General features: G+C 38.2%; 1 long non-coding RNA gene across 1 annotated transcript in view; it reads left to right on the forward strand.

The window, feature by feature from the left end:
• The window catches only part of LOC107651156 (uncharacterized), a 42,250-nt gene extending 39,790 nt beyond the window's left edge, over positions 1–2,460 (forward strand). The window contains exon 5 of the long non-coding RNA XR_008916068.1: positions 1,736–2,460. This is a non-coding gene — a long non-coding RNA (uncharacterized LOC107651156). The remainder of the gene's footprint in view (positions 1–1,735) is intronic.
• Positions 2,461–18,447: the final 15,987 nt, after the last annotated feature.

Here is an 18,447-nt window from a genome sequence, read left to right on the forward strand (position 1 = left end):
AATAACATAGAAGTGATTAGCTTCCAAGGAAAGGGAGTCTTTATTTTTATAATGATTATTTCCCCCCTTCCTTGGCTGATGCGGAAGATCGTCTTTGCCCTGCCAACGCCTTATCATGTTGCCAGGGGAGGCATTTGTTATACAACAAATGGGGGCACATGCCTCCATCTCAATGGGATTCTTGCCCGGAACCACAGAGAACAACTTAGCCTTAAATTTCTTTCTCTGACAACACTGGGGAAATTGATTTTGTATGTTTCAGGATTCACTTCCATGCTCAGAGACAACCAAAAATCAAGAAACATTTTTTTCATCCTCTCAACTTTGCTGCTTGGTCCCCTAGGGTGTGACTTTGAGCAAGTTATAGAAGCTTTCTTGAGCCTCAGTTTCCTTCCTTGTCAATAATCAGGGTGAAATAGATGACTTCTGAGGGCCCTTCCTACTCAAAATCTATGATCCTATGATTCTTGGATTTGCAGAATTAAGAGCCGAATGGAGTTTTAAAGATCATCTAGCCTTCAAAAATGTAAATTGACAGAATATTAACAACAGAAACAAAACTGAATATGTGTGTAATTATAATGATGAAGTGGGTCCACAAAGGAGAGATGACAAAGTGCACTCCACTGCCTTCTTCCCAGGTGGGGAACTGGGGGTGGAGAACATGGTCTATGCTGTCAGAATTGGTTGATGTTTTGGCTATGCTGCTGACATGTACTTGTTCCCTTTTTATTAGTAGAGCTGGCTTGCTGGATAGGGAAAGGGACAGCCCTATTCAGAAAAGATGGTGATGTAAAAACAAAAGAGATCAATAAAAACTGAACTTTAAAAAATATTTAGGAAAAAAAACTATCTAGTCTATTGCCTACATTCTACAGATGTGGGAGCAAAAGTACAGAGAAATGATTTGCTCAGGCCCCCCCAGATAGTAAAAAAGCTGAGAAGGGATTCAAACACAGAACGCCAAACTCCAAATCCTAGCCTCTTTCTACCATAGCAGTGTGTTATCCTCAAATTATGTGACCATGGGCTTTTTTAGTGGAGAGGAGGGGAGCAGAGGGGCAAGTAGAGGGAGGGAGGAGGAGGGAAATAAGGAGGAGAACAAGTCTGAGCATCACGAGGTACTTTTCTCATACATTAGGAGATAGACTTTTGAGACAGGCATATCTTTCCTACTTTCTGAAGTCACTGTAATAACCACCCAACTTGATGGACAGTAAAATTCAACTTTCATTTGCTTAGCAGTCATAGAGGATAATGCAGTGTGAATATTTCCTCTGAATGACTTGTAATTGTTTTGCTATCCACTGTATTATCATCTTCCTGAAAAGGAGAATCTATAACAAGACAGCCTGTCAAGGCTGTTAAATGAGAAAAATGAAGCTTAATTAAAAGCCCCATCTTTGAGATAAGGGAAGTGTGTGTGTGTGTGTGTGTGTGTGTGTGTGTGTGTGTGTGTGAGTGTGTGTGTACTCGTCATTCCTCATTATGGAAGATTCTGAAATAAATATTTCAAGCGTACCAGCCTCCTTCTTTTCCAGCACTATAAATGGCACATGGAGGGTAGGTCACATCACCCCTAGGTTATGTTATCTCTGTCAATAGGAGACACAGCAGAAAAATGGTTGATTGGCTATTTCATCAACTCTGAATGATGCGATTAAAGTCGGAAACAGTCCTTGCTAGAATCAGAATGCAAATGTATTCATGGCTGTTCTTCTTGCTTTGTCCACAGGACATCTAGTGGTAAGCTGGCAGTAGCACCAGCTCCCTGAGGTGCTGGTGACTTGGAAAGACATTTCTCTCTCTTTAGGGAAAGCTGAGCTTTTCTTCGTGGCCTATGGATGCTGCTTGGAAAAACGACTAAGGGCCACCAGCTCCCTATCTGCAAATATTCTGAGGGGGGAAAAGCAATGAAAGGAGTCTCGCCTGACAGATTTCAGGAATACAAGGTGAAATGCAAACGACAAGCAGAATTTGAGATCAGTTCTAATGACTACTGTAGACCATCAATCAGTTAATAAACATTTTTAATGCTGCTATGTGCCAGGCACTGTGCTTATCTTTGAAATGAACTCAAATAATCTTCTCCAATTCCTGTGGAAAATATATATTTCCACCATGATAGAAAGAATGGTGACTTTAGGGTCATAAGGCATGAGTTCGAAGGTTGCCTCTAAAAATGATTTCCTGTGTGACTCTGTCACTTACCTCCCTGGATCTCTGTTTTCACCCTATATAAAATGAAAGGGGCTGGACTAGATGATCTCTGACATCAGTTCCAACTCTGGACCCATGATCCTACAATTTTCCATCATAAGCACATACTCAGAATTTGCTAAAACGTCTCCTTTCAGGATTCTTTTTTTCTTAGACTTCTGTAAAGACCCTTCTTTTTCATATCTTAGAGTCATTCTTATATTTCTAAATCAATAAAGACAAATTGTTTTCCCACTAAAATCAGACAATTCTACTTTTTTTCTGGACTGTCTGTAAGAACCTGCCTTATTTAAAATCCAGTTTGTACTTTCACATGTAAAAACAATGTTTTGCTCACTTCAGCTGTTCTTTAGCAGGGCGGGCAAGCATCAAAAATCTAAAATGTAAAAAGTGGATCTTTCCAAAGAGCATCCCAAATTCAAGGGGAGTTGTTTATGTACGATGGATGATGGTAAATTTTTTTTAACACAAATCGATTTCAGCAATCTATCAGATTGTATTCCTTTAATGGTTTTTTGAAACCAATATCCTAAATAATTATAGAGGCAAAATCCTATGATGTGGCTATTAGCAGGTTAATTAGGTAATAATGAATGAGATGCCATGGGTTAGCATGGAGTTAGCACAATAGGATTTGTTTCAGCATGAAATGAAGTTGAGTGTTAAAAATTTAATCTTTATGTGCTAATATACATGGGCATACCTTGTTAATTATTGCCAAAAGATGCTTTCTACTTCTGTAGATTAATAAATGGGAATTTCAGAAACAGATTGTTTTGCTGCAATCCACATAGATTATGTTGATGCATCTCACCTAAGGCCTGCCTGTGAGGATGATATAGCATTCCAGGACAGAGGATTAACACAACATACAATGGTTTCTAGCAAATTGGTTACTGAACATTGCAGTCCTTGGAGTGCAAATTTGAAATAAGATGATTGGAGGCTGTTTTTAGTTTGGCAGTTCAATGTTGTTTTATTTCTAAAGCTAAAGAATCTGAAGGTGCAAAAACTTGTTCTTAAAATACATTCTGAGGAAGAATGTTGATCGCAATTAATATAGCACATCCTTCTAGGGAAAAAAGGGCAAATTTAGACTGTGGTTAAATACTCATTTGTTTTTTAAAGAAAAGAAAAGCCTAGTATTGGAAAAAACCAAAACAAAACACTGATTTTATAGTTGGAAGACTATGGTTCAATCAAGGTTCTGGCATTTCCCTGTATGACCTTATATATGTCACTTAATTTTGATTATGTCACTTAATCTGTTTCCTTATCTAAAATGAGAGGATTGGATTTGAGGACCACTAAGTTCCCCTTAGGCGCTAAAGCCATGAACTCAACATCCTCAATTAAATAAATGCTTTTAGTTTGCAGAGATCAGCCCTGTGCTTATTTTATCATCATTATTTGAAAACCATATATATTTCTCTGTATGGAAGGTTCATCATGGACAAAACTGTGGAATTGTCACTGGGGTTTGCTGTGTTTTATATTCATTTGCTTATGTAAAGCAGAAGTTGTAGGGGGGAATAGTCTCAATTTGTTGACAAGTATTTATTAAGCTCCTACTATATTTGGATATTTTCTTTGTAGAGAAAACAAGACTAAAGAGAAGACATTTTGTTTTGCTTCTTTCCTTTCCTCTCAAGACCAGTAAACAAGGGCACTTTTAAAGGAGAATGAAATCTGTCTCTTTTCTGCTACCATGAATTATGTGTTGTAGATCCTGAGAAAAAGAGGGACTCTCTTAGACAGGGATAGTTTGCTTGATATTCTCCAAAAGGGGAAGGGGGGGGTTCTTGATGATGGAGGGAGTATAGGTTCTCTCTCTCTCTCTTTCCCTCCCCATCTTCCTCTCTCTCCCTCTTCCTCTCTGTCCCCTCTTCCCCCCTTTCTCTCTCTCTCTCTCTCTCTCTCTCTCTCTCTCTCTCTCTCTCTCTCTCTCTCTCTCTCTCTCTCTCTCTCTCTCTCTTTCTCTCCCTCCCTCCCTCCCTCTTCCTCTCTCTATCTGTGTGTGTGTGTGTGTGTGTGTGTGTGAGAGAGAGAGAGAGAGAGAGAGAGAGAGAGAGAGAGAGAGAGAGAGAGAGACCCAGAGAGGGAGATTCTGTGTGCATATCTATGTATATGTCTTTGCTACCTGTTTCCAAGAACTGGATAATTAATTGTCTGGTACATTATAAAGTCGTTTCTTATTCAGGTCTAGGGAGGTATCGATGGCTTATGAGGCTCCTTCACACTCTGACATCCTATGATTCTGTCACTATATCATCCTTCCCCCTAAACCTGTCCTTATTTCAGACTTTCTTATTTGGTTGGTATAGCTATTATCCTCACAGTTACCTAGCCTCAGATTACTAAAGACCATCATACATTTTACATGGTGCCCTGTATTGTTTACTATCGGCTTTGGAAAATAATAATAATTTTCTATCTTTTGTATTTTTCTTTGGGAAGAGAGAAAGCTGGAAAACACAGAAACCTCCTAATAACTCCTTGTTGATGGTTGATAATAAAATCAGATCAACAAATGTTTATTGGCAACTCATCATATGAAAAGCATTGTGGAAGTTAAAAGAAATATTATGATATGCTGCACAGGGTCTTGAAAAAATGCATTATTGATTGAATGAATGAATCATACAAGAAATGAAATAAAATACTAAGATTTATAAGTATAGAAAAAGAAGTGGGGTAGTTATGTAGCAAGTATGAAATACAAAATATGGAAAGTCTATGAATTGTACCAAAAGTACTAGAAGAAGGACTCTGGAACATTGGATGGTCTTATGGAGGATTTATGGGAAAAAAAGTATAGAAGAGAGACTCACATGGTGAGAAAGCACAGAGTCATCATGATGTGCATCAGTGGAGGTAGAACCCTCATTGATATAGTCAAAGATCTATACCAGAGTATGGTGAATGGATAAACAAAGTAGTAAATCTCAACCTATCCAATTCTACTATATGTCACTCCCCTTAATTTACTCTACTCATCACCCAATCTAACCTATATGCTATCCCATAAATATGGCAGCCCATCTCTTGCCTCTAAACTGTTGAACTTTTTGTCCCACATACTAAACGGATCCCACTCCACCTCTCTTTCTCCCAGAATCTTTAGATTATTTTAAATCTTGGCTCAAGGGCTGCTTGCTTTCTTAGTAAGGCATTTCCATTCTCACTTGTTAATGCCTCCTTGCCACCCTCAAATGACTTTGATATATAACAAATATATACTATAAATATATTAATATATTGTTTAGAAAAAAATTTGCATGCACAGTGTTCTAAGACTATGAGTGGTAGGGAAAGTTCTGTTCTATATTGGTAGAGAAAACCTCTGGACCCATCATGGTAAAATCAAAGTTATGGTCCTGGGTCTAAACCTATATCAATAGCTATATGCTTAAATGAGTGGTCTGTGTCTAAGTCTATATTTATAACCAATTCTACAGCTATTCCTATACCTAAACCTATGTCTGTACCTACACTTATATTTATAGCTACACCTATATCTAGATCTTTACACACATGTATATATTTACATTGCTATAGACATCATTTATACATATATGTATATATACCGTATGTTTGACATACCTTTAAATACAAGCCATTTTCCTGCTAGGATATCTGTTCTTTGAGGACTAAGATGGTTACACTTCTATCTCTGTATTTCCAGTTCAAAACAATAAGAGAAACTGTTCACTGAATACTTGTGTGATCTTAATCTCTCTGAGCTGTAGAGTCCTCAACTATATATAGAGAGGGATGGAACAAGATGCCTTTCAACCCTGTAGTCCTATATCATGAGGTGGTAAATGATAAGTTGCCAAATGAATTATATATGTGGACAGCTCTCTTCCATAAAGGTTTCTCACTGGGTTATGGAGATAATAACTTTGATACTTGACGGCTTATCCTCCGGAACACGAGCTTCGGCAGGTTCTTCTAAGCTGGAGTTTCAGATAGTTGAGGTCAGAATATCTGTTGTTTGAAAACTAAGCTCACTAATGTCAGAAAGCCTCATTTCCAGCTCCATTTCCAGGTTGGCCACAAAGTGGTGGATTTTTTTTCAATTGTGTCAACTCTTAAAGACTATCTGCTAAAGTGGGGATGGGTTGCAATCTGTATTGATGGATGGAGAATCTGTAGCTGTGAAATCATGGCTTCAGGATCTATTGAATTTACATGTCATAGATAACAACTGACGAAGCAATCTGGTAAAGTTAGTGTAAGAGCACTAGATCTAGAATCAAGGACCTGGGTCCAATCCCAGCTTTTTTGCATGATAGTGCAAGTTATTTAAGCTCATGAGACCTTAGTTTCCTCATATATAAAAGGATGAGTTAAACTAAATGGCCTCTACAATACTTTTCAACTCTAGATTTTATGAGAATATGTTTTTTAAAAAAGAGGTCAAGGCACCTAGGTAGTTCACTGGATATAGGATGTCCTGGGGTCAAATCTGTCCCCAGACACTTTCTACCTGTGTGACCCTGGGCAAGTCACCTAACACCCATTGTCTAGCCCTTACCTGTCTTCTGTCTTGGAGCCAATACTTAATAGTGATTCTAAGGCAGAAGGCAAAGTTTTTAACAAATTCTACTTTGTAAATAGGCAGGTATCATGGATAAAAGTACCAATTATAATTTTTCCTTTTTTGAAGTAAACTGGATTTTTGTTCTGTTAAATGCCTTAGCCCAAATTAAAAAAAAAAGAGTTAATACCTCACAAAGAGATCACAGAGTCTAAACTGTTTTGTTCACAAATTTAAAACTTCATTTTGTACAACCACTCATATTTTCCACCTTGTAATTGTATTAATTAGGATAGGGAAGATAGAACATCACTCTTACATTTGATCAAGTTCAAGAAAGTCTTCCTGAATTCATCTCTGCAAGTGTTTTGGATATAACAGTGGCGGATCCCAGTTGTGTTGTTGCCAACAATAGACCATTATAATAATGCTGGCATATCTGTTCCATTTTACATCTTTTTTTATATTCTTGGTTTCACTTTCAAATGCTCTTACAGTCATGTCAGAACTAAAAAAATTCAGAACTAAAAAATTGTAAGGGGATCCAGAAACCATACGCTCTACCTGAACAGGATTTAATTGGACATACAAAAGTTTCTGGGTTTGTTTTCTAATGTGTTTTGTAAGATGATACTGTTTATAACACCCCCATAACCATCCTCCGCTTTAATGAATATGTGTATGTATTATAAAAACATCATATCCTATTATGAACTGACCACATCTCTACTTAGGGGAAAAATGAATGTTTAATGACTGGTCAAGGAGATTTGGGGGCTTTTTTGACATCCTTATTATAATGACTATTTTTCATTTGTTAAACTTTTCTAGGAAATAGTAAGTCAGAGCCAATACTTTTACCTTTGTCCATTTCCAATTTTTTTGAAGTTAAGAGCTTGCTAAAATAGGTCAAGTTGGAGTAGTTTTGATTTCCCACAAAGTTTGTCATTTTCTCATGTTCATTCTTTCTTCTAGTGTGATGTTTACTTCATTTAAAAAAAATTTGACAAGCTGATGATAAGAATGCACACAGAGACTTTATTTTGATGATTCTTCTCTTCTAAAATGACTTCTGTATTTGTAATATCATTTCTTATTTAGGTCTAGGATTAAACCAACAAATTTTAAAATATTAAGCAATGTGTCTATTATATTTTGAGAACACAAAATTGAGAAACAATGCAATCCTTACCTTCAAAGGGTTTCTTCTCTCTTAGATGGAATAAAATATGCAACCAAATAATATCAGGAAAAATGTGTTAAGAGCAGAGAGTTCGACAAGCTACTATGATAAATATGAAGAAGGAAGGATCATTTTCATCTTTGGTAATCAGAATATTTTCTTGGGGAAAATGTCATATGAGTCCAATTTCATTTTTTAATGATGTTCTTTGGCTCTCAGCATGTTCATAACCTACTAGGATTCTACTTGGGGAAAAAAAAGATGTCCAAGCATGAGACTTCTCAGTAATTTCCAAGTGTAGGGCTCTTCCACTCCTTTATTCTGAACCATAAACGTCATCATTGTCTCATGTGGCTACGTTTATATCCATGCTATTGAGTATATACTATATCACTTTAGTTCCAGGAAAAAATGTCAAGTTTTATTCTCCTCAACTTCATCCCCTTATAACAAAAGCTAACATTTCTATAAATGCTAGAAGGTTTGAACCTCACAATGTCCTGTGCGGTAGATGCTATTATTACCCCTATTTCACAGATGGAGAAACTGAGGTTTAGCGACATTAAGTGATTTGTAGAATCATTTGAGTATGCTTTTGAGAATGCATTTGCACTCAGCTCTCTTCCTGAATGGTAAATTCAGCACTCTATCCACTATGCCACTTAGGGGCAGAGACTATTTTCATCTGCATCTCCAGCATCTAGCAGTGTTTACCTTGACCCTAGTAGGTCCTTAATCAATGTTTATTGGATTTAAATACTAAATTTCAAAATCTGGAATCTTAATGTCTCACTTTGGAGTTAGAAGCTTTATTCAAGGTAATTATAATAAAGGACTAATAGGTAAGAAGATATAAAGAAATGGGAGGGGCTAATTATAAAAATAACATTATTTACTGTCTGAAATATTATTGATTATTCCAGAACATATGCAATATGATAATAATAGCTCTTCCCTCTCAGGATTATTGGAAGGATCAACTGAAATAATATTTAGAAAGTGCTTTGCAAGTCTTAAAGAGCTGTACAAACATTAAGTATAATAATGATGTTAACTATTATTATTATTATTATTCTGATTATTATCTGGGACTCCTGATCAGGGAGAAGGACCCAGGCTTGTGAAAGGAAGGAAATACATTGTTGGCATTTCATCAAACAAGGAAAGAAAGTAAAGGAGATTAAGTAAAGATGGGATCTATCGGTTGCCCACAATTTTTCCAGAGCTGGGTAGACTACAGTATCTATGCTAGCCCAGTGGTGATGGAACACAGCTCTCCCACTCTCAGAAGCTCTGGATAATTGGTTTCTAAAAGTCACATTTGGGCTAGTTTGAGAGGCCAAGAAGACTTAAGGGCTATCAGTGGACAGTCAATTAATTAATAAGTTTTTGTTAAGTGCCTACTCTGTGCAGGCACTATGATAAGTGCTGGAGAGACAAAAGGGGGGGGGTAAAAGACAATCCCTGCCTTCAAGAAGTTGGCAGTATTTGGGGGAAGGTAACAAACAAATAAACACAAGGCTAGCCTTCTTGCTTAGACTAAACATAGACTAAATGGGAAATCATTAAAGCAGGAAGGCATTTGAATCAAGAGAGATTGGGAAATGTTTCCTGTAAAAGATGAGATTTTAGTTAGGACTTAAAGGAAGCCTGGGAAGCTAGTAGGTGGAATTGAGAAGGGAGAGCATTCCAAACATGGGAACAGTTGGAGAAAATGTCCAACCCTGAGAAATGAAGGGTCTTACTCATGGAACAGCCAGGACAAAAAGAGGATAAATGTCCTGAGGGGTCCCCCCAACTCCTGACCTCCTCATCACCACTCTAAAAATTAAAAACTCCATTTGACTTCAGGAATGGTCTGATTCATAGCAAAATTTCAAGGCCCTTCCGGCCCAAAATAACATCTCTTCACCTTCTGGATGGCACCTCAGATTCCTTTAACAGGATACAAAGACTGTCATTTCACAATTAATAATAATAGCTCACGTCTCTATAGCACTTTAGGGTGTATAAAGCACTTTCTTCACAATCACCTTGTAAACTAGGTATCACAAGTATTTTTATCCCTGTTTTACAGGTGAGTATAACCTGTGGCTCAGAAACAAAATGCAAGCTCACTTATGTCCTTATAAGACCAAATCACTGGGAGTCTCTAAACATTAACTGAATAGTGGCATATTTGTTCACACATCTACTAAGGCTAGATACCAGGAACATCTATCCAATTCATGGTCCTATCCAGCCAACCTCAGTTAACTCAGACAAAATAGACATTCATCCTGGGTTAAAATCCCTCTCTGAACCCTGTTTGCCTCAGTTTCCTCATTTGTAAAATGAGCTGGAGAAGGAAATGGCAAACCACTACAGTATCTTTGCCAAGAAAATTCCAAATGGGCTCACAAAGAGTTGGATATGACTGAAAAGACAACAATGACAGGGACAGGCTGGACAGGACTTTTCTGATATGTTAGCCAATTTCATAGGTGTGAGGTAGTACTTCAGAATTGTTTCAATTTGCACCTCTCTAACTATTAGTGATTTAAAGCCTTTTTGTATATTATTGATATTGAAAAAACAAAAAAATTAGAAAGGAAAGGAATTTAGGCCAGAAAGAACTATTGCTTAGAACTATTATTTAGAGAAAAAAGCTAATTAGATAAAGATAAATGATTGGAAACAGAAACATCCAGTGAAGCATGGGCAGGCCTTAAAAAAACTGGATCATTGGAAAAGTACCTTGAAACTAAACCTGTAAAGTGATAATATGATATAGTTCTGGCTAACTGATTATCAGAAATATATTAAAACAAGAAAGAATGGAGAACAAAAAAAAAAGAGAGAGAGAGAGAGGGAAGGTTTGAGGGAGTTAATGAAATGATTAAAAAAATCTTCAAAAACTAGAAATCTATTTCCCCAGCTAGAGGTTGATTTGCATAGGAAAAGCTTATCATGAATATAGATTGGAAAGGTTGAAGGAGAGAGAGAGAGAGAGAGAGAGAGAGAGAGAGAGAGAGAGAGAGAGAGAGAGAGAGAGAGAGAAGAGAGGGACAGAGAGATAGAGAGAGACAGAGAGACAGAGAGAGAGACAGAGAACGAGAGAGAGATAGAGAATGAAAGAGAGACAGAGACAGAGAGACAGAGAGAGAGGGAGAGAGAATGAGAGAGAGAGACAGAGAGACAGAGAGAGGGAGAGAGAGAGAAGAAAGAGACAGATACAGAGAGAGACAGAGAGGGAGAGAGAGATGGAGAGAGAAAGTGAGAGAGAGACAGAGAGAGGGAAGGAGGGAGAGAGAAAGCAGCTGAGAGAGGGGGAGGGAGAGAGAGAGGGAGAGAGAGAGATATGGAGGGAGGGAGAGAGGGAGAGAGAGAGATATGGAGGGAGGGAGAGACGGAGAGAGGAAGGGAGAGAGGGGGGGGAGAGAGAGAGGGAGAAAGAGGGAGGGAGAGAGAGGGAGGGGGGAGAGAGAAGTGTAAGGTGGTCCCAGGACTTCTGCCAAAATGGTGTAAAGGAAAAACATTTATGCCAATTAGTGTCCCAGGAGAAGTGATAGGACCCATACAGAGACAACCTTAAAAAAAAGATGTAGTTTTATAGTGTTCAGAGTGATCTAGCATTGCCAGGTTGTTAGACAAGATGACCTTGCAGATAAATGTGGTTGGTTTCATGGTGTCAGTTTCTTAGTAGCCATATGCTCTGTCGGAGGACCAAGTCCTTCCTTGGGAGACCCAAGGGGCTTGAGCAATAAGTGGGGTCTTTGGATTTCTTGAATTACCATCTTATTTCCATCTTAAACTGTTTGGACCTAAATCTTGAGAATCATGAGAAGGCTAATCAATAATAATTGGCTGTTTATTATGTGAGAGGGAGAAATCTTTGCCAAATACTCTGAGAGTGGCTTACTAACCCTTGAAATCAGGAAAACTCCAAACTACAGGACTTAGTTACTCACCATGTTATTTTCTCTCATTATTTAAGCAAAGTACCTCTAGTCAAACTGCGGAAGAGGACTGTTTCCCCAGAGATAGTAAGAGGGGAAAACACAATTCAATTCCATTTAATTCAACAAGGATTTATTAAGTGCTTAGTACATGGGAAAAGCTAGACAAAACTCTGCAAGCTTTAAGTTCAGAAAGTTAACAAGATTCAACTAGATTAACTGAATTTTATATTATAAATCTAGGAATGCTTATATGACTCCTGAGAGGCCCAGCCTGATGTTCCTGCTATAATTCTGACTTGTCTGCATCTCTAGGACCTTGTCTTTTTTCTAACTAAAAACAAATACCAAAATATATTTTTACACAAAAATATATAAAATTTATAAAACGTTTTTAAACAAAAATAAAAACCAAGAGAGAGCAGGTGACCCACCCTCTACTCTAGGGTCAGAGATCACCACCCTCTTTTTAAAAACTCTCACCTTTCATCTTAGAATAAATACTGTGTGTTGGTTCCAAGGTAGAAGAGTGATAAGGGCTAGGCAATGGGGGTTAAGTGACTTTCCCAGGGTCACACAGCTAGGAAGTGTCTGAAGCCAATTTTGAACCCAGGACTTTCCATCTCTGGATCTGGCTCTCAATTCAGTGAACTACTCAGTTGTCCCTAAAACCATTTTTAATAGCACTCTTCTTGTTGACCCACTTCATAGATTCAACTCGGATGTCCAAGGGCTCTATTCAAATTAGACTACATGAGGATTGACTGAAAGAATGTGAATTTACAAAGGAGTTAAAAATGGCTCAGAGGGGGCATGAAAGCAATCTTCAGATGTAATAGATTTTTTCTGTTTAGTCCCAGAGGGTGGAAAGGCAGAGAAACATAGCATAGAGGAATCAAACTCAAAGGGGAAGGTAAAAATAACATCTGCTGAGGAACTCAGGTTAATATATAATTGAGAAATGTTTTACAAAATAAATTAAAATGCAATACAGCATAGATAATGTTAATCTGTGATTTTCTAAATAAATATGTAGTCCTACAGGGATCTGTTTCCATTTGAATTTAACACCACTGGTGTTGAGGATAGAATAATAAACTTGGAGTCCCACATCAGTCATTTACTAGCTGAGTGATCCTGGGAAAGGCACCTAACCTCTTTGTGCTTCAGTTTCCTTATCTGTAAAAGTAAAGGGTTGGGGGGAGCTAGATGGCTCAGTTGATAGAACACCAGCCTGGGTAGCAGAGGTCCTGGGTTCAAATATGGTCTCAGATACTTCCTAGCTGTATGCTCCTGGGCAAGTCACTTAACCCCCATTGCCTAACCCCTATCCCTTTTCTGCCCTGAACCAATACTTAGTATTGAGTCCAAGATGGAAGGTAATGGTTTAAAAAATAGTAAAATGTTATATTTGATGGACTTTCCAATTCTAACCTACGTTCCTGTGAACCTACAGAAATGTGTTAAAGTTATAACAAAGGTAAATTTAAATGGTGCCACAAAGTCAACAAGCATTTATTAAGTGCCCTCTATGTGCCGGGCATTTGAATTGAGAAATGTTGAGAAATTGCAAGGTTTGACTACGATTTGATGGTCTATTATTGGCAGTTTATCCAGTATGAATTGTGGTCGTTTTTTAAAAAACAAAATATATCGATATCTTCAGTTTTTACATCACCTACATTTCCTGCAGCAATTACTTCCCAACATCTTCTTTGGTTCATACTGTGTTTTTATAAAATGTCCTTATCGACCATCATGGGTTGGCTAATTTACAATTATCATTGTTCAGCTCCATTGATTTTTCCCCTTTTTGGTTAAAAGTCACAAAGGCACATGTGAAGACACAGAAGTCTCTCTGTACTACCTTCAGTCTCCTTTGAATGTCTCCACCCCAGGGCTTCTATCTTCTCGTAAGAGAGCAAAACCTTGGAACAGGGTTGGGGAACTTTGCACCACTGGACTTAATTCCATCCAGTCCGAAGGAAGTACCCTATGGGGATCTGAGTCTCTTGCTGAAACTCCAGAGGCTGCTTCCAAATCCCTTCCTTCCCTCCTCCCCTCTTCCCCCCTCTCCTTCACCTATGAAGTGGTCTTGACTCTTCCATTTAGAGCAGTACTCTCCTTTTGAAATATATATATATATATATATATATATATATATATACAAGCAGCTATTATTATTATCATTATTGAAATTTGGAAACCTCTTAGCATGTTGTAGTCAACATCAAATAAAATTAGAATTTAAAAAATTGTCCATTCCAGAAAGGTAGCAAAATATTCAAGTTTAAGTTCTCTCAGGGAGTCGGTACCTCTTTGAGGGGGTTGTATCAAGGTCTGGTGAATTAGAAAGGAGTGAAAGATAGATGGCTTGAGCATTTTTCTCAAAATGGAGGTTCAAAAAACTCACCAATTGGAGGAGAGGACAGGGAGCAGAGATTCTTACTGAGAAAGAAGACTGTAGGAGTAGAAGGATCTTTCAGGGCAAGACAACCCTATAAGGTATGATGACAAAACTTACATACTTTAACTAAAAATTTGGAATAAATAAATACAATTTTTCTGAGAGATAAAGCTATTGTTTCTGTTAAATATTCTAGAACTCAAAAAAAAAGTCAAGACTCAAGTTAAGTTCTTGGGGGGACTGATAAAACTCCTGCAAAGAGTCAGAAGGGAAACTGAGAAAGGGGTAGAGTAATTTTTTAACAATACATATTATGATACTTCTCCAAGTATGATGGGAAGAATGCCAAACTAGTTAAGGCTACAGAAGAAATTAATTTCATAGAATATAATTAATTATTTTCAGAGAGATTTACCCAGAACTTCTGCTTTGATGATCCTAGCTTTACAAAAGTTATGATGAAATTCTTTTTGAATGTAAGTGGTCTCTGAGTTTTATATTCATTTGAAAGTCTCTTTAACCAACTTTTCTAGTGTAGCTTTTCCAACGCCTGTTCAGAACAGTTTTGTGTATGATTTAAATTGACTTAACTGAGATGTTTGTTCAATTGCCATCGCAGGGCAAGAAAGTCAACTTCACTCAATCATCAAGGCAGCCAGAAGGAGAGACATGAGGCAGCATGAGTGAGTGGAACCATTGCCACCATCTGCCATCTCCTGCCTTAGATCCTTATGGAGATAGCCCAGGCCTTTGTGCTCAAGAATTCTGGGAATAGATAACAATGATCCTACTCAGACTACCAGTTCCATTTGCTCCATAGCCTTCATCAAATGAAGCAACCCCTCCAAAAAATGGACCTGTCCTCTTCACAACCACCACCACCAACTGCTACATAAGTATATACTCCTGGTGGAGAAGGGGCTAGCCATTGCTACCAAATGCTGATCAACTGCCATCCACAGGAAAGAGAGCTAGACTATATCAATGAATGAGGCTGCCTTGAAGAAGAGACAAGAGAATGCTATGTCTCAGGTGAGTGGAACCACCACTTCCATCTTCAGCATGACTTCCTCCCAGACACTGATGAAGACAGTCCAGTACCATAAACCTAAGAGTCCTGGGAATAGCAATAATCTCCACAGACCATCATTTCTCCTTCTATGGCCCTCATGGCCATTATCCAGTGGAACAACCCTTTTGGACCTGCAACCTGGCTACTGCTTGTATAGTATAGTAGCATCCGTATCTTTTCCTCTTCAATAGCTCCAGGAGTTGAACATCTGGAAAAGAAAGCTTTTGGTACTGTTTAATGGTTCAATATGAGAAATAGGTATGTTTTTTAATCAATAATAAGATTTTTTAAGCCCTTACCTTTTTGTCTTAGACTAATACTAAGTATTAGTTCCAACGCAGAAGAGAAGTAAGGACCAGGCATTTGGGATTAAGTGACTTGGTCAGGGTCACACAGGTAGGAAGTATCTGAATCCAGATTTGACCTCCTGTCTCCAGGGCTGGCACTCTATCCATGGAGCCACTTAATCACCCTGACAATAGAATTAAAGAAGATGCATTACCATCTGCTTGATCATTGCACCCTAAGTACCATGGGATCTTTCCATTTGAATTGACTCAAATGGTATTTAGAAATGTTTAATAATTGTTCAATACATTAACTTCAATAAATATTTATTAAGCACTTACTATATGCCAGGCACATGCTAAGCAGGGAGGATATAAAAAGAAGCAAAAGAAGGGTCCTGCCTTCACAGAAATTACAATCTTAATAAATGATTAATTGATTGAATGAATAAAGGTCTTTTTTTAGAAAGTAGTACTTCAAGTAAGACTTGATTGGAGTTTAGAGTCATGGGAAATGGGAGTGAGGAGGGAAAGCATCCCAGCCCTGCAAGACATGTTGCTTGTTCACAGGCACAGAGGTGGGTGCTGTGTCTCCTTATTAGAAAGGGAGTTCCTAGAGAGCCTGCTTTTCTATTTGCACACTTGTATTTAGCATAGTGCTTTGCATTTAATACTTTTTTTATTTGTTCATTTGAGTATTTGCAAGAAAAGTCTTTGCTACTCAAACTTTGACAGCTTAAGGTCCACCAGTAGTTCCATCCTGAAGATGATGATGGGAGTTGAGTGGTAGATAAAAATCACCAAGAGATCTGAGAACTGATACCCAGGAAACCTCCAGGAGTCTTTTCCAACTCTGGCCCTCTGAGAATTATGGATGAACTGGAGAATCTACTGGGTTGAGAGCTCCATGTTGACCCAGCCCATGTCTCGTGATTTTTGCTTTCCTTCCTTCCATTCCACATGTTCAGACTTTAGAAAGGACTTATCAGCACATGAAAGTCATGCTTACCAGTTCTTTGCAACCCTCAAGGAGTCATTTCTGTTTGTGCTGCTTTGGACATAGGGATACATTTGAGGAAACCAAGGGCTTATCTAACCCTTTGCACTTTATACTTTAAGGAGGAAATGCTGAGAAAAGGTTTTGGGGGTTTGATAGCACAGGTATTCCCTTTCTTGCTCTATGGATGCTAGGGCATTTTTTCCTGGCTGTCCCCCATGCTTGGAACTCTCTCTCTCTCTTTTGCTTTGACTATTGATCTCTCCAGCTTCCTCTAAGTCCCAACTAAAGTCATGTCTTCTGCAGGAACTCTTTCCTATTGTAAACCTTAAAATTTCTTAGACTTATGAATATTGGAAATTTCCCCATTGGGAAATTTCATACTGGAAAAAATTTCCTACTGATAGTAAGAACTCTTTTGGAATGTGAACCCCCCCCCCTTGGCATGGGAGGATCCTTCTCCTCCCTACTGTGACAAGGAAATCACTTTTAAAAGACTGATATATATTAATTTAAGGTCGCCAAGGAATTCAGCTATGTAATTCCTTAATGAAAACTCAAGTCAGCCGTCAACCTTTTATGGAGTTTTAATTACAAACAGGAGGAAGAAAGGAATTAGAGATAGAGAGATAGAGGGAGAGAGAAAGGGGAGAGAAGGGAATAGGGCTTAAATACCCCTTCTGTTTAGGCTGGGCCAAAAGGCCCAAGCCCTTAGATAGCTGGGGCAATGAAAGGAGATCAGTCCCTATTACTCACGTGACCAAAAATGGAGAAACAGTCTCCGGGGCCCTGACCTTCAGCTTCCTTCAGCGCAAGCTTCTCAGAGCACACCACAACCACTCCGACAAACTCCTCCACCACCCCCTCCAGTCTTCAGACCCCCCTATCCTTAAGGAAACCATCCAAGTTCCCGCCCCTCAGTCCTCACATCTACCAATCACCTGTCCATCAATTTCCCTGTGCCAATGGAGGCTCTAGCTTAACCCAGGACCGCCCAGAGGTCTCTGGCTTTGCACATGTCTGTTGAAGGTCATATTTTCAAATAATTAAATCTTTGATCCTTTGCTACAGCCCTTTCTAAATCCTGTTAACCTGAGTAGGGTAGAGATTGGAATAATTAAATTTTGATCTAGGCTGCAGCCCTTACTCAATCCTGTTAGGACTGAATAGGGTGGAGATTGATTCCAAGTATCTCCATTGTATCAATTCTAAAATCAATCATGACTCAAAGAAATTCCTGTTCTATGCTTAAGCATAGGTCAAAGTCCTTTCCATTGTTCAGCAAAAGGTTTCTGTCCTAAAGTAATCTTAAGAAGGGATAAGGAGGAACCTCCCATGCCAATGGGGTCCACATTCCAATAGCCAAGACCCACTATCAATAGGAAATTTTTCAAGTATGAAATTTCCCAATGGTGAAATTTCCAACATTTATAAGTCTAAGAAATTTTGAGGTTTCCACTACTTAAGACTACTTTAGGACAGAAACCTTTTGCTAAACAATGGAAAAGGTTTTGACCTATGTTTAATTCCATTGCTTTCCCTCTTGTAGTTGTTGCCTGTTTATTCTGCATATAGCTTACTTGATATATTTTTATTTGCATGCTGTCTTCCCCTTTAGATTGGAAGCTTCTTGAGGGCAGGGACAGTCCTTTGCTTCTTTTTGTATCCTCAGAGGTTAACACAGTGCTTGGCAAATAGTAGGAATGTAATAAATGCTCATTGATTTATTAATTGATTTGCATTATTTGCATTATGCCCCCCCCCAACAAAGAATTTCAGATTGATAAGAAATTCTCTTAT

Source organism: Monodelphis domestica, chromosome 2, assembly GCF_027887165.1.
Source record: "Monodelphis domestica isolate mMonDom1 chromosome 2, mMonDom1.pri, whole genome shotgun sequence".
NCBI lineage: Eukaryota > Metazoa > Chordata > Mammalia > Didelphimorphia > Didelphidae > Monodelphis > Monodelphis domestica.